Source organism: Sapajus apella, unplaced genomic scaffold (genome assembly GCF_009761245.1).
Source record: "Sapajus apella isolate SASKATOON/1434 unplaced genomic scaffold, GSC_monkey_1.0 scaffold1, whole genome shotgun sequence".
Classification (NCBI taxonomy): Eukaryota; Metazoa; Chordata; class Mammalia; order Primates; family Cebidae; genus Sapajus; species Sapajus apella.
This window is the reverse complement of record NW_022436941.1, coordinates 22,569,260-22,597,011: the sequence shown is the minus strand read 5'-3', so window position 1 is coordinate 22,597,011 and position 27,752 is coordinate 22,569,260. Positions and strand designations below refer to the sequence as shown.

Below are 27,752 nucleotides of genomic sequence, written 5' to 3'. Positions count from 1 at the left end.
TCTCTCTCTCAGAAAATAAACATTGAACACATTTAAATATCACTTCCTAGATCTTAAAAGATAAAGCATGCAAACATATTCAACAACACCTAGCTTTTTAAAACATATGAACTGTTGCTTATTTAACATTAATGACTGATTACTCAAAAACTGGTGCATAGATCAAATTTTGCTAGTGCTTAAGCGTCTGGTTCACAGATTTGGCCATTAGAATCAAACAGTGGTTCATTTCAGAAACAGATTTATTCATTAGAAAAAGACAAAAGATAGCCTGGCAGTCAGAGATAATTTTGGATATTAACATTTTTTAAATTTTCAAGTGTATATTCATCATCTCATTTCAAAGAAACTCAAAATTACTCAGTTAATGTTGACTGAATCTCACTCAGCCCAATGATCCTAAGAAAGCTCTCAAAAAGAAAAGGCAGGTTCTTAATGTTTTCGGAGTTCTAGCATAAACCGACTGCCCACTGTTGAACACACAGCATTTGTCTATAGTTTGCTGCTTTTAGAGAATTGGTAGCATGTTGAAGAACAATGATTACATTGGTCACAACTCACAATTATCTCTTTCTATCTTAAAACCCATGATACTAGTTTGAATCTATCTCTTCCTTTTTCCTTCACTTTCTCCTTTATTTCCTTCTTTCTCTCTCTCTCTTTTCTTCCTTCCTTAAATGGAAATGCATCAAATGAGAATATTTATGTTAGAAATCAAAGGAAAATCGACATTAAAATTGCTAACTGATACTTGGTAATATCACTTGTGTTGTTAAATAACTATTGAGCAATTGTATTATTCTATTTTACATGTAATATTGGGCCAAATAGGTTTGGTAGATCTGTCAACTAAATACATATTTGGATTATCATTTACAGGCATGTGTTTATTTAAGCATTTTCAGTAGTCCCCATGATTCCAGTCAACTAATAAATATTAGAACACTGTATAAAACATGCTTTCAAAAATGTAGGGCCCTTCTTATTTACTCCTGATAAGATACTCACTAAATCTCTAAATATTGCCTCTCAGTTTATGAATATCTCTATGTTCCTGTCAAAACAAAACCTAAATTACTGTGTGTATAAGGAGGAGAATAACAACGAGAGTACACAGAAATGATTGCATTTCGGAGTCTGCATTTTCTTTCCTCACTCCCTTCCCCACTACCCCCTACAGAGCTAATATGCTGAGAAGTACATTGTTTGCTCTTTATTTGCCACTTACGTCTGACTAGCTTTCTTTACCTCAGAACCAGTGCTTTCTAGAAAATACGAGAACTGGGTACCCATCATTTTGTCTAAGTACTGTGAAAAGAATTATTGAATAGGTCCAGATAAAATGGCCAAACTATCACAGTACGCCTCAGACAAAGCTGTGCCCAAACATCACTGATTCCAGGAAATCATTCCTTGTTTTTCTATCTTAACTGCATTGCCATTGATGCCTAAAGTGATGGAATAATAAAAAGCAAACAATCACAACTGCTACAATGAACTATTTTAGCAAACGTGGAGATCACTAAATATCTTCCAATAATTATCTGCTCTGACCTCCATAGTAATACAGTTGTTTCCGCGAAGCCACTGCCTAGACAGAGATGACAGTTCCCAGCTGCTCTGGCAGCTTGGTATAAAGATATGAACAGTTTCCACACTGGAATGGAAGCAAAAATGGCCTGCACCACTTCCAAGATGGAACCTCAATAAAAAGATGTTGTACCTCCCTCAACATGCCCTTTACTACCAGAAAGTTAATGAGAAGAGTGACCCTGGAAGAAAATCTGCTGAAGATGGCAGAACCACTTTCAGTCTAGTCCCTCAATGACTAAGGAGAGCGGTGCCACCTGTCACAACACAATGAATTATTGCACGAAAGGGAGATGAACTTTCAGTCACTGAATATTCAGGCCCTTTCTTGTTATAACAACTAGAATTGTGTTTTCTAAAGGAGCAAAAGTAAATTGTTAAAAGCAATTTTAACACCAAATGCTTGCATGGATGTGGAGCAAAAGGATCTCTCATCATTGCTGGTGGGAATGTAAAATGATATGGCCATTTTGAAAGACAAATTATTACAAAGATTAACACATTCTTACCACATGATCCAGCAAGTTCACTTATTGATATTTACAAAAGTGAACTGAAAGCTTATTTCCACACAAAAACTTGAACACAGATGATTACAGCATTTTTATTCATAATTGTCAAATTTGGAAACAACCAAATTTGCTCTCAAAATAGGACGCAAATTTGGTAGGTGAATAAATAAACTGTAGTAAATCCAATCACCTACTAAAAAACATCCTGGTTGTTCCCAGTATGTACTATAATACATCCATTCAATGAAATAGTATTCATCAATAAAAAGAAAGGAGCTATCATTTAGCTGAGAAAAAAAGTCAAGAAAGCAATCCCATTTACAGTAGCTATAAAATAAAAATAAAAATAAAAAAATATAGAAATAAATTTAGTCAAGGAAGTGAAAAACTACAAGGAAATCTACAAAACTCTGATGAAAGAAATTGAAGAGGACACAAACAAATAAAAAGACATTCCATGATCATGAATCAGAATAATTAATAGTTAAAATTACCATACTGCCCAAAGTAATTATGGATTTGATACAATAGCTACATGCAGAATGAAACTGGACTCCTGTATTTCACCATATATAAAAATCTAATCAAATAGATTAAGAACTTTAAAAATAACCTGAAAATATAAAATTACCAGAAGAAAACATTTCAGGGCATTGATTAGGCAAATCTAGGCAAAGATTTTATAGATAAGACCTGGAAAGAACAGGCAACAAAACAAAAAATAGACAAATAGGACTATACTAAACACAAAAGCTCCTTCAGAGCAAAGGAAACAATGGAGTAAACAGACAACCTGCTGAATGGGAGAAAATATTTACAAAGTGTTCATCTGACAAGGAACTAATGTCCAGAAGATATGAAGAACTGAAACTACTCAATAGTAAAACAAAGCAAAAACAATCTCATCAAAAAGTGGGCAAAGGACATGCATAGACAATTTTCAAAAGAAGACATAAAGGAGCCAAAAATATATTTGAAATGCTCAACAACACTAATCATAAGGGAAATGCATTCCAAACCATAATGAAATATTATTTACCCCAGTTAGAATTACTATTGTGAAAAATAAATAAATAACATTCTGGTGAAGGTATGAAGAAAAGGAAACTGTTATGTGCTCTTGGTGGGAATGCAAATTAGTACAACCACTATGGAAAACAGCAGGGAGATTTCTCAAACAACTAAAACAACAACTACCATATGATCCAGCAGTTGCACCTTGAATATTTATCCAAAGGAGAATAATATATCAGTATAGCAAAGGGATACCTGAACTCTCATGTTTATTGCAATACTATTCACAATAGCCAAGACATGCAATCAACCTAAGTTTCCATTAACAGATAAATGGCTAAAAAATGTATACACGATGGAATATGATTCAGCCATAAAAAAGAATAAAATTACTGTCGATAGTGGTTCATGCCTGTAATCCCAGCACTTTACAAGACTGAGGCAGGAGGATCACTTGAGTTTGGGAGTTTGAGTGCAGCCTGGGCAACATGGTAAGGCCTCATCTCTACTAATTTTTTTTTTTTAAATTAGCTGGGCATGGTAGCACCATCCCTGCAGTTCCAGTTACTCATGAGGCTGAGGCAGGAGGAGCCCAGGAGTTCAAGCCCATGAGTTCCAGGATGCAGTGAGCTGTGATTGTGTCATTGCACTCCAGCCTGGGCAAAAGTTAGACCTTGTCTAAAAAATATAAAAGGATAAAATCATATAAGTTGCAGCAATATGGATGGAACTGGAGGGAAGTATGTTAAGTGAAACAAGTTAGGCCCAGAAAAACCATATTGCATGTTCTCATCCATATGTGAGAGCTAAAAAGGTTGATCTTACAAAGGTAGTGACTAGAATGATAGACAACAGAGGCTGAGAACAGCATTTGGTAAGGAAGGGGCATAAAAAGAGATTGGTTAGTGGGTAAAAACATACAGTTAGAGAGAAGGAATGAGTTCTAAAGTTCAAAAGCAGATTAGGGTTACTATAACTAACAATGTATAGTATATCTTAAAATAGAAGAGAGGATGTGAAATGATCCCAACACATAGAAATGATACATATTTAAGGTGATAGAAACCCCAAATACCCTAATTTGATTGTTATATGGTAAGTGCATATAACAAAACATAACCTATATGTACCATAAATATGTACAAATATTTATCTCAATAAAAATAAAAATAATGATTCAGAGAAACCCCCTTTACACACACACAATGAAGAAAATGAGCTATCATGCCACAAGAAGACATGGAAGAACTAAACATGCATATTGCTAAGTGAAAAAAGCCAATAAGGAAAGGACACATTACTATCGGATTCCAACTATATGGCATTTTTAAAGAGCCAAAACTCTAGAGACTACTAAAAGGTCAGTGGTTCTAGGGTTTCCAGGTGAGAGAGGAAGGAATGAATAGATAAAGAACAGTGGATATTTAGACGTAAAACTATTATAGTAGCAGATACGTGTCATTATACATTTGTAAAAATCCATAAACTTATACCACAAAAAGTGGACCCTAATAAAAAACCATGGACTTTAGTTGATAAAATTCCAACAGTGATTGTTCAGGAGTTGTAACAAATGGATCTTACTAATAGATGTAAGTAACAGGAAAGTGCGTGTGTGATAGAAGAGTTGGGGTATGCAGGATTTTCTGTACTTTCTGCTAAATTTTCCTATAAATCTATAACTACTTTAAGTCTATTAATTTATTTTAAAATTTATGTTTGCTTTTATCTATAACCACAGACAACACACATAGACTTGCACAGACGGCTGGCTGAGGTGAGAGGCATAACAATGTTACTTAAATTGACAGAAAGACGTGATGAAAATAGAACAAGGCAAACATGAAAAGAGAATTGAAGAATTAGTGAGACAGCAGTGAGAGAACACAATGCCTTTAGGTTTAGATAGAAAGGAAGATTTAGATCCTTGAGGAATCGCCACACTGTCTTCCACAATGGTTAAACTAATTTGCACTCCCACCAACACTGTAAAAGTGTTTCTATTTCTCCACATCATTTCCAACATCTCTTGTCTCCAGATTTTTTAATGATCACCATTCTAACTGGCGTGAGATGGTATCTCAATGTGGTTTTGATTTGCATTTTTCTGATGACCAGTGATGATGAGCATTTTTTCATATGTTTGTTGGCCTCATAAATGTCTTCTTTTGAAAAGTGTCTGTTCATATCCTTTGCCCACTTTTGAATGGGGTTGTTGTTTTCTTGTAAATCTGCTTTAGTTCTTTGTAGATCCTGGATATTAGCCCTTTGTCAGATGGGTAGATTGCAAAAAATTTTTCCCATTCAGTTGGTTGCCAGTTCACTCTATTGATTGTTTCTTTTGCTCTGCAGAAACTCTTAAGTTTAATTAGATGCCATTTGTCTATTTTGGCTTTCGTTGCAATTGCTTTTGGTATATTAGTCATGAAGTCCTCGCCTATGCCTATGTCCTACCTAGGTTTTCTTCTAGGGTTTTTATGGTGTTATGTTTAAATCTTTAATCTATCTGGAGTTAATTTTAGTATATGGTGTAAGGAAGGGGTCCTGTTTCAGCTTCCTGCACATGGCTAGCCAGTTTTCCCAACACCATTTATTAAACAGGGAATCTTTCCCCATTGCTTGTTTTTGTTCAGGTTTGTCAAAGATCAGATGGTTGTAGATGTGTGGCATTACTTCCAAGGCCTCTGTTCTATTCCATTGGTCTATAACTCTGTTTTGCTATAAGTAACATGCTGTTTACAATACCAAAGTCCTGAAACCAACCCAAATGCCCATTGATGATAGACTGGATAAAGACAATGTGGCACATATACACCATGGAATACTTTGTAGCCATAAAAAAGGATGAGTTCAGGTCCTTTGTAGGGATACGGATAAATCTGGAAACTATCATTCTCAGCATACTGACACAAGAACAGAAAACCAAACATCATATGTTCTCACTCATGGGTGGTTATTGAACAACGAGAACACATGGGCACAGGGAGGGGAATATCACACACTGCGGTCTGTTTGGGGGTGCAGGATAGGGGAGGGACAGTGTGGGATGGAGAGGTTGGGGAGGGATAACATTGGGAGAAATTCCTGATGTAGGTGACTGGGGGATGGAGGCAGCAAACCACCATGGCATATGTGTACTTATTCAACAATCCTGCAAGATCTACACATGTACCCCAGAACTTAAAGTACAATAATTTTTTTTTAAAAAAAGAGAATATTTAGAACCGGACATCATGGCTGGAATCTCATTTTAGCTATTATTATCTGCTCATGAAAGAGTAGCAAACTCCTAGCTACCACCAGGAGTGATACCACTAGGTCTCCCAGGATATCTGTGTTTTCTATGATTTCTTCAAGTTTAATCAGTCAAGCCCTGTACCAACAGCCTAAACCACATGCAAACATAATTCAAACATAAAAAAGCAATAGAAATTAGAACCATCACTTTCACAGTCATCACTTTCACAACCATGGTTTTTCATAGTTTCAAATTGTATAGCAAAAATCATCTGAGCAATATGTATAAGCTACTAGTGAGTTTCTGAATAACACTGAAATGCTTAGGAAAGACGAGGAGTGCATATTTCCTTGACTTAACCAGCCTAAAAATGAAGTAGACTTTGTTAGCACTTGAACCAAATTTTTTGATGCATACATAGTTTGTTAGCTTCATGGTTTGTCTCCGTCTTACGCAACATTCAAGGATTGGTTATAAATGACTGGTGTGCTTTACTTTTTTTTTTTTTTTTTAGATTAGTAGTTTTCTGCTAAGTTTTCAAACGTTATAGATGGTATAGTTGTTTTTTAAATAATTTTTTAAAAAATATTTCTTTCATCTTTTTAAGAGATCAGAGTGCATAGAATGGGTAGGTTGTTTTTTGTGATGTGGGTCAGCAAAACTACTGTCTGAGAAGATAGCACAATTTCTATTAAAAAATTTTAGCACATTTGGGTTGGTTCCAGGTCTTTGCTATTGTAAACAGTGCTGCAATGAACATTCGTGTACACATGTCCTTATAGTAGAATGATTTGTAATCCTTTGGATATATACCCAGTAATGGGATTGCTGGGTCAAATGGAATTTCTATTTCTAGGTCCTTGAGGAATCGCCACACTGTCTTCCACAATAAGGACTTAAAAGAAATCACACATATGATAAATTCTCAATATCATATAAAGCTACAATTATTTAGATGCAATCTTAGTATTTCCAAGGAACTTAAGATAATGTAAAGAGAAAGGGGGGAGGGAGGGAAGGAAAGAAGAAAAGGAGGGAGGGAGGGAGGGAAAGAATGAAGTATATAGAAGTATATACCACCACAAGGGGAATAAATAATACCTACTTTTAAATCAGAAATAAGATAAATGAAGCTCAGTTTGTTCTAAATGGTTAAAATCACAAAGACAAATTTTAATATTGTTGACTCACAGGAATAAGTATCATTGCTTCCAAAGTGGGTTGATAATAATATTCATAGATTATATTAGCCCAGTCACCATAAATGTGCACTGGACTACTTCAATTATGCTGGCACTCTTTGAGTGCCTGACCAGCAAACCCAAAGATAAGTCCAAAAAAGATATGAGATCAAAATGGTGGCCAATAAACTGGTGTCTAGTGGAACCAGAAGTATAATTTAATAGAACAACTAGAACAAACAGCATCTGAAATTTCAGCAAAACACCTCATTTGGTGTATAAATTCCTCCAGAACAAATGCTAAACAGAAGAAACCAACTTGGTGTCATTCTGCAGTGGATCAAGAAAGGATCATTTAAGCCAACTTTAAGATAGTAACTATATTGTCAATGGTGTGTATATTAGTTTGCCTTCTGTATCTGCTTATAACAACTATTACACACCTGAATGAATTATTAGCTATAGACCCCTCTAGATTAATTTCTAGCACTGTCTCTAAGAAATATATGGATTTAAAGTCTAGAACTGGAAAAATGGTTTTGTTTTGTCTTTTGAGTATGGAGGCATCACTATCATCATTAATGATTTTATTGAGTAAATTAACAATATTTACAGAGATAAATGTTACTAAGGAATTCCCATTCAGAGGATTAATGGTAATTAATATATGCTATAGAGTTAAAGTGAACTACAAAGATATATCATACCCATTAATCAGGTTCACCTTCTTAATTTATTCAACCACTTTGGATGTCCAATCATTAACAGAGTTATGGCCAATGAATGAGGATTTAGCAAGTAGGTGAGATCCCCAAAAATGTCTCAAAGAGCAAGTTGAAGTTTATTTTCTCACTAAATAGAAAAATTTTATCTTTACTCAGGAAGAAATACAAACCTATTTCTGTTTTGAAAAATGAAACATATTACTGATATACATACAACCATAGGTCCTGAGTTTATTTTAAGGTAATAAATATAAGTTCATGATTTTTGCAGAATTTTCAAAAGAATAAGTTTTGTATCTGCATTTATGCACATATGCAAATATTTTATGTAATGTAAATCAATGAGTATTTAGTATTTTCTGGTCTTGCTTATTAATAATAATGATGTCTACCCATGATTTGAAAGAACACCTTGAAGAATCATAACAAGGTCATAATTTCTAGTCCAGTGCACAGATATCCTAAGAAAGCACAATCAACATACATTTCTGTATAAATTGTGTGAAATGTGTATCTGCAGCACTACAGAAGTGGCAGAGACACAGGCTACTGACTCCTTGCTTCACTGCCTTTAATGCAAGTCATCTACCAAAGTAATAAGGTTGATGACAGAAAGCTTAATATTAATTTTATGTGGCTCACTCAAACCTTTTTCTCATAAAAAAAAGTGTTTTTGATGTTTTACTTAAGCTAACACCACCTCGTCAGAGATACCACTCTTTGAGTTTATATACATGAAACTAGACTACTGGAGTAGAAAAAACTTTGCACTATCCAATATTAACCTTAGCCTAGGGCAAAACAATAAACCCTCTACGTGGTAAAGCCAAACTGCTTTTGTGAAATGTAGCAATTGATTTCCTTTTCAACAATAAATTTTTATTATATTCCATAGTCAAGGGTTTTCAGTTAATTTAAAGATTATCTGCTATATGTATTCCTAAAAGAAAACTGATTCACTTCTAAAGCTAAGTGATTTTGAAACTATTTCTATAAATATATCTTTCAGTTTACTGCCATCAGGAAAATAAAGTCCCTTTCCATTTTCATTGCTGATCATAGCCAAAACATATGATAATGATGAAAGCTACTTTAATAGCAATGTAAATATATTAATTGTAATAGAAAACCATGGATATCAAATTAACTACATTGGAAAATATATTTTTTTTCTTCTCATAGTTGTGTTTGTGTCCTTGATTCTTCCATTGTTTCCAACTGCCTTTTGTTCATGTCAAACTTAAATTTTCCTCTTTTTTCTATTCAGAAGTTTATTGTGTGTGAGGAGCAATGTGATCTGTGACATGCTTAAAGAAATTCTATTTTCCACTCTTAATATACCAGTTTCACATCTTGTCTGTTACAGCCTAAGACTGGGCAAGACCCTTAATGAATTGTTTCCTCTCTATAAGGCAATATCTGCTATGCTGACACTTCAGAAAATAGCTTCTGGTACATTTGTGTGTCTTTAACCCTGAACTCAGAAAATAAACTTTTAATCTGAAAATGACCTACTTCCCTGGGGATGAATGGTCCCTTATAAGAAACTGAGCAGTTCTCTAGGCCTATGCTTGAACCTCTGCAACTCTTGTGCCTTCTCTTACCTGTCACTCATTTGCTTAAAAAAATTGAGAATAAAATTAGTTTTTAGAAAATCTTACTAGTAATTTAATATTGTAAAAGTGTTACTATTCTTGCCCTCTAATACCATTCAACATAGTGCCATTTCCCAAGTTACTGCAGTTCATTAGCTGAATAAAAGCCGCTCTGCTGGTATAAATTTTTTCAAATAAGTTCACCTTTTTCAAGGAGCAAATGAAAAGGGCAAAGCATGACAATTTCTCATTTTATAATGGGAAATTTATTCAAGACTTTTTTCCTCATTTATCACTGAAGACACATTACAATTAAATGCCTTCATTTGCACATAACTAGCCTACAAACCTTTTTTTAAATTCCCCAGGTATTTATGGTGTGTTTCTCTCTAGCTATTTTATGTTTCGTTTTTACCCTCTTTACCTATTAAGCAACCTGAATCAGAACCTGAATTAAGTTTGTCAGTAATGACAAAAGGGCTGGTAAAAAAATGGTTTTCATTAAGTCCTGCACAAGTAAGCAAAATAAAAATGAGAGAATAAAAGTTATTGAAAGAAAACTATGTATTTCTCCTCCCTGATAATCTAGATGCTAAGTAATCGAGTAATCTTTTTTTATGACAATGTTGACAAAATCAGAAATTGAAAATTATGAGAAAGAGACCTATTTCTAAATGTAACATTTCTGTCTGTGGTAGAAAACAACTTGTTCATTTTCCTTAAAACTTAAAATCTGATCATCTAAACAGTTCAGAAGGCTAGGTACACATGCTCCATAACAATGAATGCTTTCTCCTTTCATTTATACAGAAGTAGTGGGGTTTATTCCTAGAATTAAAGGAAAATTGTCATGATATTTTCATTATGTTAATAATTGCTATCTTTGTAGTTTTCCCTTAGAGACCTAGAACAGAAATCTATTTCTTTTTATATTTATTTCACTTAATAGCCTAAACCTTTCAATTTTACCGTTCATTTTCCCAAGATGAATTATGTGTACCAATGATTCTGCAATATAAAGATAGAGTCTGGGATCTGAGGCTGTAAAATCTAGTTCAGGGCTCTTTGACCTTGAATGAGACTAATAATGTTTTGTGTTTCCATCTTCTGAAATGTTCTATACAAAAATAGATGTTATTATATATTTATCTATAAAGTTAAAGAGTTGAAGTAAATAATTTGTGAGGTTATTTCAATCTCAAATTCTATGAACATTTGCTCAACTATAAATAGTACTGTTTCCATTATTTTAACTAATTCCAAGCATGTGCATCTACAAGACCAACTACCTTATACAAATCACTAAATAGACGATATATTCCATATCACAGGGAATAGTCTGGATATTAATATTCAATGAGAGTGCAGAATCTGATTTGAATTTCTTCTTGATTATCAGAAGATGAAGGTTATTTTCATAGGTCATTAGAAAGGTAATTTTCCCTAGATTTTCAATAAGGGCACAAATTTTACCTATGGGTTGACCTATAGGTCAACTCTCAAAAGGTAATGAGTACAAAAATTCATTTTCAAAGAGAAAATCTTTAAACTCTTAATTGCACAAAGTTAAGTTTTTCTTCCTGGTTTTTTTTTTTTTTTTTTTTCTGCATTTCTAAGTTAAGCCTGGTACCATTTGATCAGTGTTTGCAAAGTTTTTCAAACTGTAAAAGCCTTTTTCTTTTTCTTTTTTTTTAAAGTAAGAAACTCAAGTTGTGTAAAAGAATGGCAATCAAATGTGTGTGAGACAGACCACATATATCCAGACACATCTGCAGTCCAGAATCTTTTCCAAAGTTAATGTATATATAATTGGGTCAGTGATATTTAAAAGAGGATCTTCAGAGGGAAAAACATCTTTTGTAGTGACTTGACTATTTTCTCCCTCTCTATGAAAGATAGAAAGGAGATGCACTTCTCATCATGTCACATTAAGGTTAGCTATAAATGCCTCAGGGGAACTATTTAGAGATCTTGGTCTTCATTCTCTGAAATTTTGAGGGGTATATGAACTAATGCCTGAGTTTCATCTGAAAAAAATAAAAACGTTTTAAAAATTTGCATCTGACTCTCAAGAAAATCTAAAGAGCAATTCATGATTTGAACAATGCCTTTCTTTAGTGTTAGAGCTCAGAGTATGTAAATTGCAATGGGACTCATTTGCTGTTGCATTGGTATCGAGTAGTAGTCCAAAAGGAGGTGTGTGAGTTTTCTGTGGGGAAAAAATGAAAATTATAGGAAGAGTAAGATAGCAAAAGACCTCAGTAGAAACACCTAGATGCCTATTATCAAATACCAAGATCTAAGAAATTAACCAAAAGATAACACCAGAAATAGAGTCAAATATAGGACCAGCCTCTTACTCAGGGTCCCTACAAGGAACCTATGAAGAACATATGAAAACACCTCAGGAGAGTCAGCTTTAATAGTCATCAGAGACAATTCAGGAACTTCAACTTTAACCACCTTTATAACCACATTTAGCAGTTTTATTAATATTTTAATTTTCATAGTCTAAAAAGTGAATTGAAACTATGTATGCAACTTTAAGTGGTGTTAGGGCTGACATCTATTATCTAGGAGAGGGCAGAAAAGTCATGAGATCAGCTAGAGTTACCATCTAGGAGCCAAGAAAGGAGATTATTCCACTGAACAAAAGAACAAAAAGGAATATATACAGGAAAAAAAAAAAAACACCATAAACCAGTTCTGATTTATTTGGTCTCCCCAAATGTTGTTAAGAACATACTTAAGAAGTATTTGAATGAAATTAACAAGAAATGAAGATTTGTCGTATAGTGTTTAATTGCATGTATATATTTTTAAGTTTTCCCCAAGAAAGCATCAGTTGTATAGATTGTCAGTAATTATATTCAAATTAGAGAAATTAAACCAATGACATAATAAACAGACTTTGTGCCTGACTTCACATTTAGTAGTGGTAAGTCATTTATTTTAATTTACGTAACAAAGAAGTATGAGGTGTATTTGTACAAAATGTGTTTTATATAAACCAAATTATTGTCATTACTTTTTTCCTCTTTAAATTCAAACTTAATCTGATTTCTGTTTTTCTGAAAAAGAGTTGTAAATAGAACAAAGAAAAGAAAAAAAAATTCGAAAGAAGGAAAACCACAAAAAAGCTCAACCAGATGGTTTTGTAATTTGTCTAATGATGATTTCACTGAAAATATTAGTTATTTATGGCTTTGAATAAACAAGATCTAATTAAGAAAAGACTAAGTTTCAGCAGCCTACAGTGACAGAACTGGAGGTCAAAGTTATACTAATTACTTATACATGAACTTAGGCTCTTTAGATGTTATCTGGTTTGTAAGCTTAAGGGAAATGAAGTGAAGACTACCACCTGGTAAAATGTTAGCATCTGCATAAATGTTACCAAAAGCAGCCATCAACATTGAGTTAGCCCCATTTACTAGATAAACTTCCACAAGGAATATACACTCAAATGCACAAAGGTACGTATGAATACATACACACATGGATATATGTACTAGAAGAGAGACTCTCCTGAAACAACATCTATATTTATTCAGGGAAGGCGCTGCTCCAGTATTTCAGTATTTCAGGTTCAGCAGGAGCACTTTATTTCTTCATTTAATGTTTCCCTATGTTTAATTCCATATTTATTTGAAGGAAGATATATCTATTTGGTTTCAATTCACTTGCCATTAATTAATCCAATGTTATTTTAAATATTTTTCTAGGTATTTAAAGTTACAAGTAAGTTTTCTCTGTCTTTATTACTTTTTTTAATAATCGAAAATTACACTTTAGTATAAAGAAGCAAACTTGAATCTCAAAAGATTTGCTTTTAGGTTCAGACTAACCGATAAGGCAGTTCAAACAGAACATCTATTTTCTAGAACATTATTACAGTACAAGAATTTATTCTCTGTTAGGTTAACTAAGGATAATGTATACTTCCAAAATGTTGGAACAGATACTGAGACTATAGATTTAATGGCTTACCAAAGATGTTATAATCTAGTTGGTAACATGCATTGTAAATTGGTAAAATATTTGGGTACTTTGCACACTGATGAGCTTATAGCCCCTGTGGAGGCATTGCAATCTGTTGTGCAACACTGAGTTGGTATTTGCAAGAGAGTTTTTTTCTCTCCTTTAAAAAATGTCAATTTTATAAACCCAAGAAGCCCTGAATCCAAACACTAAGTCCATAAAAATAATGATTCTGTTTACAACTTTTAGCCATGAATTTCTAAATAAAATTCAAATGCATCTGCTTTCTAAGGGATATGAAGGTGTTTCCATTATTTTATGCTTATTAAGTTGCAATAGCAATCATCAAATGCTACAGGGAAGTAGCATAACTGACTATGACAAGTTATTAAGTCATTATTTCATTATTTTTGCTACAAAATATGTTTAAAGACAAACATTCCTGCCATAGATTTAACCCCTCTTTGAGATTGTGTGAACTCTGAGGTCACAGACTGGTACCCTGTATGCAAAATTCATTCCCAGAGATAATTTTGGTGGCCTCCGTGGTAAGATAAAATAGTTGATGTGTTACTGACATTTAGAAATTGCGATTTTTTCAAAAGTTAGATTTTCAAACTTTTTGAAGAATTGAAAGATCTGGCAATATGTGGGTTGGCATTGCCTTAGGACAATAAGCAGAAACTGAGAGCGACTCCTCCTTTAAAAGGTCATTCACTCTCCACCAGATTACAGTCACCACCATTCCCTATTTTCTTTCAACTTTAAAGGTAAATTACAAAGCTTCTGCTTTTTGTTTTGCAACTTAGAAACCTCTTTTTTCACTCATTTCTATTACTACCTTCTCCCTATGAAGGGTATTTAAGACTTTGCCTTATCTATTCAGTCTCTTCCATAAAATCTATCCAATCTTCTATGACCATTTATTGTTTTCACTGCTCATTCATAAAATCTTTACATTGGCTGACCTGCACTATCATACATGTTATAATCTCTTCCCCAATGGACTGTAAGCATTAGGAGAAGTGAAATCATACTTTATAAGGTATTTGCATAACTTTCAAAGGTTGTTGAAAATGTACTTGATTCCTAATAAATGTTTTGATGATTGCATTATTGGAGGTACTGTTAATAGAGAAACTTGAATTCTGCTTCAGTCACTGTCTACCAATTTTCTCACAGGCTTGAGGTGATATGAATATCAATACTATACAGAAATATGGGGACTTCAGAAAAGGAACAAGTAGAGTAATGCTCATTTAAGAACATAAAATATATTTAAACTACACATGCATTACAATCTTTTAAATAATGAGATTATTTCAAATGTCTAAAATAAAATTGATGTTCTATGGCCTTAGATATTTACATGGAAAACTTCGTCAATTGTATTTCCACATCCTGTCATGTTCAAAGTTAATCGTACTAGACTTGCCCTCCACTCTAAACAGTGGTAGAAACAGACAGTGTATATGAAGCAAATGTCTTAAGGCACTAAACAACAGGCAATACAGGACTATACTTCTTGAGAAAAATACAAACGACACGAAGTAGATTTCCACAGAGATTCTGAGTCTCTGCAAGAAAGCCACTTCCTGTTATGTAACAAAGAGGCAGAGCCCAGGCAGTCCATTGATCCACTGACCTAAGGAAACAAATCAGAGATTATGACTGTGATTGGGGTGGTTGCTCAACCTACCAAGAGGCCATGGAAGTGAGATAATAAACTCATCACAAATCCGACTGAGCACTAAGGTATACATGATCATGAGAGAGACTCAAGAGAACCCAGCAAAAATGAAAGCCAGGGAAGTCTTGATAAATTACATCAACTCACACATAACCTGGTGGCAGAAAGGAAAATCATTATGGATTTAAACTGTCTGAGCACAAATAACCTCTGGGAATCAGTGAACGACACAGATGCAGGGGATATTTATATACAAGGAGGCAGGAAAATAAAATTGAGCAGAGATATCAGTGGCTACACATCATTATGGGAAGACAGATTCTTTGATTTAAATCAAAGTAAGTTAATAAAAGCAAAACTGGCTGGGCATGGTGGCTCATGCCTGTAATCCCTGCAGTTTGGAAGGCTGAGGTGGGCAGATCACCTGAGGTCAGGAGTTCGAGACCAGCTTGGCCAACATGGTGAAACCTTATTTCTACTAAAAATTAAAATAAAATTAGCCTGGTGTGGTCGCACACGCCTGTAGTCCCAGCTACTTGGGAGGATGAAGCAGAACGGCTTGAACATGGGAGGTGGAGGTTGCGGTTAGCTGAGATCATGCCACTGCACTCCAGCCTGGGCGACAGAGTGACACTGTCTCAACAAACAAACAAAAAAAAGGAACAAAACTTTCAGAGAAAAGAGAATCTAGATTTTCTAAATTATACTATCAACAATGACAAGTTTTCAACCAAATAGTAATAAATGTGACTGATATACAAACTCAATAATCGAAGTAGTGTAGTTGATAGGAACTGATTTTATACTCAGTTCAGTACAACCAGTTAGGGTGAACCCAGATGCTGAATTTCGAAATGAAATTCAGAGCAGATATTCCAAATATGTTAAAAGAACACACTATTAGGCCAGACATGGTGACTCACATCTGCAATCCCAGCACTTTGAGAAGGCAAAGCAGGAAGAGCTATTGAGGCTAGAGTTTGAAAACAGTTGGGCAAGGTATCAAGACCCTATCTTTAATGAAAACTTTATTTTTAATTAGTTGGGCATGGTGGCAAATGCCTGTGGTCCTAGTTACTCAGAAGGCTGAGGCAGGAGGATTGTTTGAGCCCAAGAGTTTGAGGTTATTGATCTGTGATGATGAGACTGCAATCCTGACTAGGTAATAAACTAAAGACTCAGTATCTAAAAAATAAAAGCAAAAAAGAACATGTGATCATTAAGCCAACGAATAAGGCATCTAACGGAAAAATTGAAACAGTTAACAAAGAAGAAATTTAAAGAGATTAAAAGGATAATAACAAGTGAAAATTTCACTAGATGGGCTCAATAGCAGATTCGAGATGGCAGATGTAAGAAACAATAACTCAAGTAGAAATAAGCAGAATTATTCCATCCCAAAATAATGAAAAAATCTTGAAAGTGGCAAGAGAAAACATGACAAAAAAAATCTTGAAAGTGGCAAGAAAAAGCATGACATATCACATATGTAGTAACAATGTAATTAATAATGTGAATATGCTTAACATGATTAGTCATTAGGGAAATGAAAATTAAAACCACAATACCGGTAAACCCCACTAGAGAAACTCAAATTAAAAAGAATAACAATATCAAGTGCTGGCAAGAATGTGGAAAACCTGTAATCCATTAAATGATATTTGGAATGGAAAATGGAAAATGGTGCACTCGCTTTTGAACACATTTCAGAATTTTTGTTTAAATAAACACCTAATGTATGACTAGCTATTCCCCTCCTAGATATCCCTAGGTATTGTCATTACCCAAGAGAAATAAAAACATTGTTCACACAAAGTCTCATATATGAGTATTTATAGCAGAGATATTCATAATAGCTAAAATTTAGAACCAATCAAAGCATCCATCAAAAGGTGAATGGATAAACATGCTGTGGCACATTTAACAATGAAATACTACTATTCATCAGTAAGAAATAGTAAACTATGGATCCTCCCAATAACATGGAAGAATTTCAAAAACATATTTAGTGAAAGAAGCTAAAGATTAAAAACCCTACATATTATAAGATTCTATTTATATGAAATTTCTAGAAAGACAAATGTGTAGTAACAGAAAATAAATTAGTTGCCTGAGTTCAGGAATGAGGCAGGATATTAATTACAAAGGGATATGAAGGAAGTTTTCATGTTAATGGAAGTATTCTAAGTCTGGATTGAAGTGAATGCTGTACAACTAAACTTACTAACATTTTTTGAACTGTACATTTTTAATGAGTGATTTGTATGGCATATAAATTATTCCTCAACAAAACTGTTAAATTCATCTCTAAGATACAAAAATTTTTTAAATTTAAGATAAGAGCTTCAAAGTTCCTTAAACCTATACTGACATCCATAAAGGGAGAAAAAGCAAAAAATACATTCTTAATTTGAGATATTAATACCTCTTGTTCATATTGACAGATTTGGTATACAAAATGATCAGTGGGAATATACAAGATTTGATAGGAATGTTGATTACATGGTCAATATATTTGTCAAATTTGAATTGTACATTCTGGATCTGTTCATTTCCCTACGTGGTAAAATCTGAACCATTTAATAATGAAATGGAAGTAAATAAAAAGAACTGGACAAAGGTGATCATTAGATAGGTGTATCAGTGACAGAGGGTAACAGGTCACAAGGTAGAAAAAAAGCAAATCAAACCCAGATAACGACTGTCAACTTTCTGAGGTAATCTTATTTGTCATACTTTCTTGCCCTTCATAAAATCCTTATATAGTTGAAAGCACTTATGGCACGTAACAAAATTTTTATGATTAAATATCCTTATTTGAAAAAGATTGCTGGATGATTGATTTGATTTCAAAAATAAACCCAAGCTTTGAGATTACAAAACTACCATAAACCATTTTACTAACTGAACCCGGTATATTCAATTGGTAGGTTGGTAAACTGGAAAACATTTTTGAAGCACAAAACTAAAAAATCTCAAAGAGAAAACAGTTAAGAACCCAAATAAAAACTGTAAAACTGATACCGATACAAAAATAATTGCCCATTATTGAAAATACATCAAAATACATTAATCTCAAGAATACTCAAAATTATAATTGCATGACACTGAGATAGTTATTTTGCATTTGTTATTATCTACAGGTTTTTTTTAAATTGTATTTAAACAGAGGGGCATTGTGTTTGTCAGGGTTTTAGAAGCGGAGTTGTTGAAGGAAATTTAATAAAAGGACCGTTTACAAAAGGAATGGGCAGAGTTCAGCAACAGCAACAAAGAAAAAGATTTCTATAATGGAAACAGTAGGAGCCATTGCCACATCAAAGTTGGTAGGAGCAAAAGAAGTAAGAAGTAGCCAAAACCCCTAAGGAGAAGGTAGACCAGCAAGACAAAGATCACCTTACAGGTGTTGTGGGCTTTATTCCATAGCCCTTGCAATCCAGGAGGGAGAAACAAAAGAGAATAAATATCCTCACCTCACTTTCTTCCTTCCACTGATTTCCAGTGGGTATTTTCCTTTGATTGAACTCCACTAGAAGCCAGAGGGGAATGGAGGTTCATACACGACAGACTTCCAGGGCACAAAATGGCATGAAACAAAGTAGGAGGTGGATGCCGAGGGACAAACATCAAATAAATGGCACAGGTGCTCTCCTGCAGGGGGAGTTGTTGTAATTTTTAGAAACTTTCATCAGATACTTTGGCAATGCACATTAAGAACCTCAAAAATATCATTCTCTTTGTCTTAGTATTTATATTCCTTGGGAATTCATCCTAAGGAAACAGAAGAGTGTAACTATTTATCTACAATTATGCTAATTGAATAATTATTTATTGTAAAATATTTGAAATATTTTAGCATTAAATATGAATGAAAATATCATTAAATATGTAAGCTCTGTAAAAAATATCTAATGACTTGAGAAACCACTTACAAAAATTGTTAAATTTATAAAGCAGGAAATATAATTATCTGGATAGTATAACAGCACCATGTTGGTAAGAGTTTGACTGTTGACTTTTACATCTTCAGCATCTAGAATAGTGTCTAGTAAGAGTATTTGCTATGCACAAATATATATTCATATGAAAAAACTAAAGAAAATAGACAAAAACGTTCACAGGATCGCTCTCTGGATGGTAGAATTGAGGGTGATGTTACTGTACTATATACTTTTATCTTTTTATATTAAAAAAAGACATCATTAAAAATATTTTCTAATTTTGAAGTGCCTTTATAGGGACCCAATAAAAGCCTATAGGATTCTGACAGATCTGAGCTGTTTCATTCCATTGAGGTCAATCACTGTCAGTGGGAAACCCCTAGGGAAGTCTAGAGATTAAGAATAAAATCTCAGGAAATATAATTTTAAAATTCACTCATACTTCTACCAGCACTGGGAGCAACTGTAAGACTTGCACTCTTCTGATCATTGTAATTCAACATATTCCCTGGGGCTGTTCTGGGCCATCTTCTGTGGCGATAGAAATCTTAGCCTTGAGTCTATTTTCCATAAAAAATCTAGCACAGTTCACAATGATGGAAGTGAGCTACCTTTTAGAATAGTTAAGGATTGTTAATGGAAACATTATAAATACTTTCAAGGATAAAGGTTAGGAACTCTAAAAGTTCATAAAAACCAAGTGCAAATTCTTCATTTTGCCAGATTTGGACAATGAAACTTAAAAGCATTCAGCAACTTGCCCTAGTTTCATGGTACAGATAACAAAAGCTGTCTTCTGGGTCCTGAATGTTTGTTTTAGCATTTTTGGTACATAAAAATTAGTTTCAATAAAACAGTTCAAATCCCATACCATGCTGATCTGATTGAAACAAAAGAGTTATATAATAGTGAAAGAACTGACCTGAATTGGCCATTTGGAATTAATTTGCTCTATGCATGTGTGCTAATTCAAATTAATGTGTATATATTTTTAGATTGCCAATTTCAAACTGTGCATGGGAGTTTGGTGTCTCCTCTGTAATACCTGATGGATCAAGGGGGAGCTGTATTAACCTAGGTCCAACCAGGAGAAAGAAACCACATAGTGATTCAAATAAGGGAATTTTAATATAATAAATCATTAAAGTATGATTAACTGTAACATATAGAGAACCCTAAAAGGGCACGGTATGTCTGAGAGAGTATCTAAAGAAGGGCAAACTTAGAAAGGAGGTGTTCTTTCCAAGGGTGAGGTTCAGATTGCATTGGAGAAGGCACGGCTGTAGCCTACTGATTGTCATTGAGGTTCACTGAGGTGTCCAAATCAGACCTGGACCACAGTAATTAGGCAAGCAGGAAACAACCCTGTAAAACACAGGTGAGCCATAGCTGGTGGAGAATACACTACTGGGTAATGGTGCAGCTGCTAGAACTAACAAGAAAAGTTCTGTCTTTCTCCAGTGCCCCTCCAATGCCCTCTACTGAGAAAGCTTAACATTGTGCTCACTGTAAAGAAGAATAGTTTAAAGGAATTCCATCCACTTTTGCAGAGCAGGTATTAAAAAATAACTTTAGACCTAAGAAGGAATAAATTGATAATTGGAAAAGGAGGCCTACAAGACCAGGCTCTGGGTCCCCAGGTCCAAAAGGGAAATTCTGCTCTTCCATGTTTAGTAAAGAGTGGTTCCCAGCAAAATTTATTTGAAAGCCCAAAACACTGAAAGACATTGCAGAGGGAGTCAAGATGGACAAACAGACACAACTCTGGTGCACAAGACCCAGCGACAGAGATGCAGAAATACAGAGATCTCCTAGATCCAACTGAGGTACCAGGTGCATTTCAACCGGTCTGGTCCTATGGTGAGCAAAGTCCAGGAAGGGCTGACGGAGGCAGTCGGGGGGGGGTGGTGCTGCTTCACCCAGAAAGTGCATCTGACTGGTGAGTCAGAGGCTCCCTTTCTGGCATTCCGGTCCAGATACAGCACTTCCCCCAAAGCCTCAGCAATACACAGAACATGGGATCTTTGCCAGTCAAGCACTTGGATTACAAGCACAGAGTTAAATAATAATCCAGGATGATGTCCCAGATTGGCGCACAGATCTAACCAAACCCATAAGCCCATAAGCCAGCTGGGAGAGCCTGTGGACAAGCTATCACCCCTTCCCTCTGCCCAGAGAAAGAGGGAGCTGAAGGCAGGAGGACAGACGGATCAGCAGGGCGGGCCCCTCCTCCATGACCAGAGAGAGGGAGCTAAAAATAGAGACAGGCAGTGGGGCTGGCCAGGTCCCTAACCTCCCCCACAAGCCCTAGAGGGCTGAAGCACTAACTCTAGTGGGTTGTGCAGCCAGTGTCACAGTCTGAGCTGAATGCTGAATGATCCAGCCCTGTGGAGGAAGGTCATAGCCCACCATTAAAGGGGTGGGACTAGGCCTCAGGTTTTAACAAAAAACACAGGAAGCCTACATAGCAAAGGGATGCCGCTCTTGATTACCCAGCAGCACCTGCTGGTCAGTGGAAGAGGCGGGCCTAATCTCCCAGTGTGAACAAAAAAGACACAGGAAGCTTACCTAGCAACCTGAAGGAGTCCATAGAAACCAAGTAGCACCTCCACAGGCAGACAAGCACCTCATCAAGCAGCTCCCTGTGTTCACAGTCAGGAAAATCCAGAAAGATGGGGAAAAAAAACAGTGCAAAAAAGATAAAACCATCAAAGACGAGAATACCTCTTCTCCTTCAAGGGATCACAACTCCTCAACAACACGGGAACACAACGTGACTGAGAAACAGTGCGATGAATTAACAGAAACAGGCTTCAGAAGGTAGATAATAACAAACTTTTCTGAGCTAAAGGAACATATTCTAACACAATGCAAAGAAACGAAAAACTGTGAAAAAAAGGTTAGACAAAATGCTAACTAGAATAACCAGCTTACAGAAGAACATAAACAACTTGATGGAGTTGGAAAACACAGCACAAGAACTGCAACAAGCAAACACAAGTTTTAATAGCCGAATCAATCAAGCAGAAGGAAGGAAGGAAGGATATCAGAGACTGAAGACCAACTCAATGAAATAAAAAGAGAAGGAAAGACAAGAGAAAAAAGAGTGACAAGAAATGAACAAAGCCTCCAAGAAATATGGGACCATGTGAAAAGACCTAATCTACATTTGATTGGTGTACCTGAATATGACGGGGGGAATGAATGCAAGCTGGAAAACACACTCCAGGATATTATCCAGGAGAACATCCCAAGCCTAACAAGGCAGTCCAGCATTTAAATCTAAGAAATACAGAGAACTCCACAAAGATATTCCTAAACAAGAGCAACCCCAAGGCACAAAATCATCAGAACCAGGGTTGAAATGAAGGAAAAAATACTAAGAGCAGCCAGAGAGAAAGGTCAGGTCACCAACAGAGGGAAGCCAGTCAGTCTCACAGCAGATCTCTTGGCAGAAACCCTACAAGCCAGAAGAGAGTGGAGGCCAATATTCAACATCCTTAAAAAAAAGAAATTTCAACCCAGAATCTCATATCCAGCCAAATTAAGCTTCATAAGTGAAGAAGAAATAAAATCTTTATGGACAAGCAATTACTGAGAGATTTCATCATCACCAGACCTGCCCTACAAGAGCTTCTGAAAGAAACACTAAGCATGGAAAGGAACAAATACCAGCCACTGCAAAAGGACACCAAATGGCAAGGACCAAAAATGCAATGAATAAAATGAGACAGCTAATGGGCAAGAAAACCAGCCGTAACAAAATGACAGGATCAAATTCACACATAACAATATTAACATTGAATGTAAATGGTCTAAATGCCCCAGTCAAAAGACACAGATTGGCAAACTGGAAAAAAAGCCAAAACCCATTGGTGTGTTGTATTCAGGAAACCCATCTCACATACAAAGACACACATAGACTCAAAATAAAGGGATGGAAGAAGATTTACCAAGCAAATGGAGAACAAAGAAAAGCAGAGGTTGCAATCCTAGTCTCTGATAAAACAGACATCAAACCAACAGAGATAAAAAGAGACTAAGAAGGGCATTATATAATGGTAAAAGGATTATTCCAACAAGAAGAGCTAACAATCTAAATATATACACACCCAACACAGTAGCAACCAGATACATAAAGCAAGTTCTTAATGACCTAAAATGAGATTTAAACTCCCACACAATAATAGTGGGAGACTTCAACACTCCACTGTCAATATTAGACAGATCAACGAGACAGAACATTAACAAGGACATCCAGGACTTGAATGCAGAGCTGGACCAAGTGGATCTAATAGATATAAACAGAACACTCCACCCCAAATCCACAGAATATACATTTTTCTCTGCACCACATCACACTTACTCAAAAATTGACCATATCACTGGAAACAAAACACTCCTCAGCAAATGCAAAAGAACGGAAATCATAACAGTCTATCAGACCGCAGTGCAATTAGATTAGAACTCAGGATTAAGAAACACACTGAAATCTACATAACCACTTGGAAACTGAACAACTTGCTTCTGAGTGTCAACTGGATAAACAATGAAATGAAGGCAAAAATAAAGATTTTTTTTGCATATATTAATTCATTTAATCATATCAATTCTTAAACAAAATATTTCCTCCAAGAGACAATAGTTCACAGTAACTGCAAAGCTTACTCACAATTTTTAAAAATATCGGTCATGCTTAGCATTCAAAGAAGATATTATAGAATAACTGTAAAAACTTTTACCAGGAACATCAGCTTCTGACTTGAAAAATTACAAATACTGAAGCATTTTGGTATCAGACACAGTAGTTTTGACATTGTCTGTTCATTTGATGAGTTTCTGGAAGTTTGGAAAATTGTACCTCTATAATTGGATAATGCGCTTATTCTAAACTAAACATTTTCAAATGTAGAAAACAAACTATCAGAATGAAGACACAACCTACCAGAATCTCTAGGACACCTTTAAAGCAGTATCAAGAGGGAAATTTATAGCAATAAATTACCTCATGAGAAACAAGGAAAAATCTAAGATTGACACCCTATCATCAAAATTGAAACAGCTAGAGGAGGAATATTAAAAAAAACTCAAAAGCTAGCAGAAGACAAGAAATAACTAAGATCAGAGCAGAACTGAAGGTGGTAGAAACACAAAGCACCCTTCAAAAAATCAATAAATCCAGGAGCTGGTTTTTTGAAAAGATCAACAAAATAGACAGACTGCTAGCCAGACTAATAAAAAAGAAAAGAAAGAAGAATCAAATAGTTTCAATAAACAAAGATAAAGGGGATATCACCACTGATCATACAGAAATACAAACTATCATCAGAGATTACTACAAACGGCTCTATGCACATAAACCAGTAAACCAGTAAGAAATGGATAAATTCCTGGACACTTTGACTACACCAAGACTAAACCAAGAGGAAGCTGAAACCCTGAATAGACCAATAACAAGGGCTGAAGTAGAGGCAGCAATCAATAGCCTCCCGACCAAAAAGTCCAGGTCTAGATGGGTTCACAGCTGAATTCTACCAGATGTACAAAGAAGAGCTAGTCCCATTCCTTCTGAAGCTATATAAAACAATACAAAAAGAGGGAATCCTCCCTAACTCATTTCATGAGACCAACATTATTATCCTGATACCAAAACCAGGCAGAGGCTCAACTAAAAAAGAAAACTTCAGGCCAATATCCATGATGAACATTAATGCAAAAATCTTCCATAAAATACTGGCAAATCGAATGCAACAGCACATCAAAAAGCTTATTCATCATGATCAAGTAGGCTTTATCCCGGAGATGCAAGGTTGGTTCAACATAAGCAAGTCCGTAAATGTAATCCATCACATAAATGGAACCAAAGACAAAATTCACATGATTATCTCAATAGATGCAGAAAAGGACTTCGACAAAATTCAACAGCACTTCATGCTAAAAACTCTCAATAAACTAGGTATCAACGGAACATATCATAAAATGATAAAAGCCATATATGACAAACCTACAGCCAATATCATACTAAACAGGCAAATGGTGGAAGAATTCCCTTTGAAATCAGGCAGTAGACAAGGATGCCCTCTATTACCAGTCCTATTCAATATGGTTTTGGAAGTTCTAGACATAGAAATCAGGCAAGAAAAAGAAATAAAGGGTATTCAATTAGGAAAGGAGTAAGTCAAACTGTCTCTATTTGCAGATGACATGATTGTATATTTGGAAGACCCCATTGTCTCAGCCCAAAATCTTCTCAAACTGATAAGCAACTTCAGCAAAGTTCTCACGATACAAAATCAATGTGCAGAAATCCAGTATTCGTGTATACCAATAACAGACAAACAGAGAACCAAATCAAGAATGGACTGCCATTCACAATTGCTACAAAGAGAATAAAATACCCAGGAATACAACTAACAAAGGATGTAAAGGACCTCTTCAAGGAGAACTACAAACCACTGCTCAATGAAATAAGAGACGACACAAACAGATGGAGAAACATTCCATGCTCATGGTTAGGAAGAATCAATATCTTTAAATTGGCCATACTGCCCAAAGTAATTTATAGATTCAATGTTATCCCTATCATGCTACCAATGACCTTCTTCACAGAACTGAAAAAAAAAAAAAAAACACTTTAAACTCCATATGGAATCACAGGAGAGCCCACATAGCCAAGACAATCCTAAGCAAAAAGAACAAAGCCAGAGGCATCACACTTCCCAACTTCAAACTATACTACAAGGCTACAGTAATCAAAACAGCATGGTACCAGTACCAAAACAGAGACATAGACCAATGGAACAGAACAGAGGCCTCAGAAGCAACACCACATATCTACAACCAACTGGTCTTTGACAAACCTGACAAAAATAAGCAATGGGGAAAAGACTCCATGTTCAATAAATGGTGTTGGGGAAACTAGCTAGCAGTGTGCAGAAAGCAGAAACTGGACTCCTTCCTGTCACCTTACACTAAAATTAACTCCAGGTGGATTAAAGATTTAAACATAAAACCTAACACCATAAAAACACTAGAAGAAAACGTAGGCAAAACCATCCAGGATATAGATATAGGCAGGGACTCCATGACAAACACCAAAAGTAATGGCAACAAAAGCCAAGATAGATAAATGGGATCTAATTAAAATTCAGAGCTTCTGTACAGGAAAAAAAATATATATATATATATGTGTGTGTGTGTGTGTGTGTGTGTGTGTGTGTGTGTGTGTGTGTATATATATATGTATATATATATCTCATTAGACTGAACTGGCAACCAACAGAATGGAAAAAATATTTGCAGTCTACCCATCTGACAAAGGGCTAATATCCAGAATCTACAAAAAACTAAAGCAGATTTACAAGAAAAACACAAGCAAACCCATTCAAATGTGGGTGATGGATATGAACAGACACTTTTCAAAGGAAGACATATATGAGGCCAACAAACATTTGAAAAAATTCTCATCATCATCGGTCATTAGAGAAATGCAAATCAAAACCACAGTGAGACAACATCTCATTCCAGTTAGAATGATGATCATCAAAAAATCTGGAGACAACAGACGCAGGAGAGGATGTGGAGAAATAGAAACACTCTTACACAGTTGGTGGGAGTGTAAATTAGTTCAACCATTGTGGAAGATAGTGTGGCGATTTCTCAAGGATCTACAAATAGAAATTCCATTTGACCCAGCAATCCCATTACTGGGTATATTCCCAAAGAACTATAAATTGTTTTACTATAAAGACACATGTACACGTATGTTCATTGAAGCCCTGTTTACAATAGCAAAGACCTGGAACCAACCCAAATGCCCATCAATGATAGACTGGACAAAGAAAATGTGGCACATATACACCATGGAATACTACACAGCCAAAAAAAACCGATGAGTTCATGTCCTTTGTAGGGACACGGATGTATCTGGAAACCAACATTCTCAGCAAACTGACACAAGAACAGAAAACCAAATACCGCATGTTCTCACTCATAGGCGGGTGTTGAACAAGGAGAACACACGGACTCAGGGAGAGGAGCATCACACACTGGGGACAGTTGCGGAAGGGGCTAGGGGAGGGACAGTGGGGGGTGCGAAGGGTGGGGAGGGATAACATGGGGAGAAATAATGCTGGATATAGTATGCACCTATGCAACAATGCTGCATAACCTGCACATGTACCCCAGAACCTAAATTTAAAAAAAAAAAGAGACATTACAGAAGAAAAGATACGGCAACATAAATTTTTTTTATTTCAGACATAAATGGAAATCATTAAAAAATA

The 27,752-nt window shown here is 35.3% G+C and overlaps 1 long non-coding RNA gene across 1 annotated transcript; it reads right to left on the bottom strand.

Moving 5' to 3' along the window:
• Nucleotides 1–3,346: 3,346 nt before the first annotated feature.
• On the bottom strand, nt 3,347–27,341 carry LOC116547307. The gene is made up of 3 exons (XR_004267038.1): nt 27,305–27,341; nt 26,983–26,984; nt 3,347–3,453 (listed from the first exon to the last, which is right to left on the bottom strand). It is a non-coding gene; the product is annotated as an uncharacterized LOC116547307 (long non-coding RNA).
• Between the last annotated feature and the right edge of the window lie 411 nt (nt 27,342–27,752).